General features: G+C 38.0%; 1 non-coding gene across 1 annotated transcript; it reads left to right on the plus strand.

The window, feature by feature from the left end:
• Positions 1 to 745: 745 nt before the first annotated feature.
• Positions 746 to 907, plus strand: LOC122425928. Its single transcript, XR_006265077.1, has one exon. It is a non-coding gene; the product is annotated as a U1 spliceosomal RNA (small nuclear RNA).
• The last annotated feature ends 3,273 nt before the right edge of the window (positions 908 to 4,180 follow it).

The raw sequence follows: 4,180 nt of genomic DNA on the forward strand, positions 1-4,180 counted from the left end.
GTTAATATAGAGATAAATGTTCTGGGTCTAAATAAATCCAAATAACTCATTAATTTGGTATTTTAAATTAAAAAAAATAGATGTTCAATGAAAATATAATTTAAGTTGTACTGGGCAGAAGGGATTCAGGGAGTAGGATAATTAATGGTTATTAAAATGAACTCTGGGATCAGACAGCCATGGGTTGAATCCCAGCTTCATCACTTTCTGACTGTGTGGTTCTGAAAGTTTTTTTTTTTTTTTTTAACTCTTAGAATTTTAGTTGTCATATCTGTTGTCAAGATCAAGTGGGATATTTCATGCATATCCCCTCCAAAAATTACACAATATTTGGTACATAGAAAGTGATGAGCATCTGTGCTATTGTACACTATGACTAGGGTCTGCATTAGATATCACTAATATATATTGTTGTTATTATCTTCACTGCCACTGCTTTACCATGAGCAAAGTACCCCCAATGGAGTAGTCCTCTGTTTACCTTTTCATGTCTAAATTTCAAGCACTTCTTTTGGTTTTACCAACTTCAATACAATTCATAATGTATAAATTACTGAGTACCTACTAGATGTCAGGTTTTCTGATAAGAAACATATTTATAAAGACACAGGAGTGGAGAACAGCCATTTAGACAAAAGCACACTTTGTGAAGTGTAGAATGTAAGTGTCTGTGGGGATAAAGAAATGAGAGATGAATTGCTCCATTGAGGTTCACAAGGAAAGTTGCTGAGGGAAAATGACATCAAAATCAACCCTTGAGGAGATACCATGATCACGAAGGTGGTTTTCCCAGGGCGAGGCTTATCCATTGCACTCCGGATGTGCTGACCCCTGCGATTTCCCCAAATGTGGGAAACTCGACTGCATAATTTGTGGTAGTGGGGGACTGCGTTCACGCTTTCCCCTGAAAAGAAAAAAAAAAAAAAAAATCAACCCTTGAAAAATGAGAAACTCCTTAAGGGGTCAAGGAAGAGACTGAGAAGCCAGGGAAAGGGTGAAAATCCAGGCAGAAGGAACAGTATATTTGAAGGCCTGGAGGTTTAATAAAGTTGGCCTTGTTTAAAACACTTATTATTTGTTATTAAAAAATATATGCAAGATCAGAAAGCAGTGGCATGTGCATTTGGAGAATTAAACCGGGACCTGTTTATAGGAGGAATCATGGGTCATGATGAAAGCTAAAATTTACTCAGTAATAATACAAAGTAATTAAAAAGTTTATTGAAATTTGAACATTCTTTGGCATTCCCCTTCTTTGGGATTGAAAAAAAAACAACTGACCTTTTCCAGTCCTGTGGCCACTGTGAGTTTTCCAAATATATGGACATATTGAGTGCAGCACTTTCACAGCATCATCTTTTAGTATTTTCAATGGCTCAGGCAGAATTCCATCACCTGCACCAGCTTTGTAGTAAAGATTCTTAAAGCCCACTTGATTTCACACTCCAATATGTCTGTCTCTAGCTGAGTGACCACAACATCGTGGTTGTCTAGGTCATTAAGACATTTTGTATGGTTCATCTGTGTATCCTTGACACCTCTTTTTAAGCTTTTCTGCCTCTATTAGATTTCTGTCCTTTATTGTCCCACCCTGTCATGAAATGTTCCCTTGATATCTCCAATTTTCTTGATGAGATCTCTAGGTTTTTGCATTCTATTGTTTTCCTCTATTTTTTGCATTGTTAACTTTAAAAAAGTCTTTTTATCCCTCCTTACTATTCTCTAGAACTTTGCATTCATTTGGGTATATTTGTCCTTTCTCCTTTCCTTTTCACTTTTCTTCTTTCCTCAGATATTTGTAAAGCCTCCTCATACAATCATGTTGCCTTCTTATATTTCTTTTTCTTTGGGATGTTTTTAGTCACTGGCTCCTGTACAGTGTTATCAACCTTTCTCCATAGTTCTTCAAGCACTGTGTCTACCAGATCTAATCCCTTGAATCTATTCATCACCTCCACTATATAATCGTAAGGAATTTGATTTCAATCATACCTGAAAGGCATAGTGATACCTGAAAGGCATTAAATTTCTTCAATTTAAGCCTGGACTTTGCTATAAAGAGTTCGTGATCTGAGCCACAATCAGCTCCAGGTTTTGTTTTGCTGACTGTATAGAGCTTCTCCATTTCACCTGCAAAGAATATAATCAATCTGATTTCAGTATCGATTACTTGGTGATGTTCATGTGTTGAGTCATCTCTTGTGTTGTTGGAAAAGGGTATTTAATATGAACACTGTTTTCTCTTGATGAAACTCTGTTGCCTCTTGCCCTGGTTCATTTCGTACCCCAAGGCCAAACTGTCTGTTACTCCAGGTATCTCTTGACTTCCTATTTTTGCATTCCAATCTCTTATGAGAAAAAGGACAGCATTTTTTGGTGTTAATTCTAGAAGGTCTTGTACATCTTCAAAAGGCCAGTCAAATTCAGCTTCTCTGGCATCAGTAGTTGGGGCCTAGACTTGGGTTACTGTGCTGTTGAATCGCTTGCCTTTGAAATGAACCAAGATCATACTTTTGATTTTGAGACTGCACCCAAGTACTGCATTTTGGATTCTTTTGTTGACTATGTGGGCTATTTCATTTCTTCAAAAGGATTCTTGTCCACAAAAGGAGATATAATGGTCATCTGAATTAAATTCACCCATTCCCATCCATTTTAATTCACTGATTTCTAAAATGCTGATGTTCATTCTTGCCACCTCCTGCTTGACCACATCCAATTTACCTTGATTCATGGACCTAACATTCCAGGTTCCTATACAATACTGTTCTTTATAGCATCAGACTTCACTTTCATCACCAGGCACATCCATAAATGAGTGTCATTTCTACTTTGGCCCAGCTGCTTCATTCTTTATGGAATAATTACCCTCTGTTCTTCCACAGTGACATATTGAACACTTTTGACCTGGGGTAGGCTCATCTTTTCATACTGTTAATGGGATTTTCACGGCAAGAATACTGGAGTGGTTTGCCATTCCCTCCTCAGTGGACATTTTGTGCTTATTTTACATGCTAGTAAGGTTATGTTCAAAATCCTTCAAGCTAGACTTCAGCATTACATGAAATGAGAACTTCCAGATGTACAAAATGGGTTTAGAAAAAGCAGAGGAAAGCAAAATTTTATGCTTCTGCTTCATTGACAACAAAAAAGTCTGTGACTTTGTGGATCACAACAGGCTATGGAACATTCTTAAAGAGATGGGAATACCAGACCACTTTACCTGTCTCCTGAAAAATCTGTATGCAGGTCAAGAAGAAACAATTAGAACATTACATGGAAGAACTCACTGGTTCAAAATTGGGAAAGGAGTAAGACAAGGCTCTATATTGTCACCCTGTCTGTTTAACTTAAATGCAGAGTACATCATGTGAAATGCTGGACTGGATGAATTACAAGTGGGAATCAAGGTTGCCAGGATAAATATTAACAACATCAGATAAGCAGATGATACCAATTTAATGGCAGAAAGTGAGGAGGAACTAAAAGCCACTTGATGAGGTAGAAAGAGGAGAGTGAACAATCTGGCTTAAAGCTCAACATTAAGAGAACTAAAATCATAGCATCCAGTGCCATAACTTTATGGCAAATAAAAGGGGAAAAAGTGAAAGCAGGGACAGAGTTCTTGGGCTTCCAAATCACTGCTGACAGTGACTGCAACCTTGAAATTAGGAGACGCTTGCTCCTTGGAAGGAACGCTGTGATAAACCTAGCCACATATTAAAAGTAGAGACATCACTTTGCCAACAAAGTCTACATAGTCAAAGCTAAGGTTTTTCCAGTAGTCATGTATGGATGTGAAGCTTGGACCATAAAGAAGGCTAAGCACAGACAAACTGTTGCTGGAGAAGACTCATAAGATTCCCTTGGACATCAAAGAGATCAAACCAGCCCATCCTAAAGGGAATCGACCCTGATTATTTACTGGAAGGACTGATGCTGAAGTTCCAATACTTTGGTTGCTTGATAAAAAGAGTGACTCATTGGAAAAGCCCCTGATGCTGGTAAAGATTGAAGGCAAAAGGAGAAAGGAGAGGTAGAGGATAAGATGGTTAGATAGCATCACTGACTCAATGGACATGAATTTGAGCAAACTCTGGTAGATAGCGAATAATAGGAAAGCCTGTCTTGCTGCAGTCTGTGGGGTTGCAGAGTCAGACATGATTTTGCAACTGAACAA

This window comes from Cervus canadensis, chromosome 23 (assembly GCF_019320065.1).
Source record: "Cervus canadensis isolate Bull #8, Minnesota chromosome 23, ASM1932006v1, whole genome shotgun sequence".
Classification (NCBI taxonomy): domain Eukaryota; kingdom Metazoa; phylum Chordata; class Mammalia; order Artiodactyla; family Cervidae; genus Cervus; species Cervus canadensis.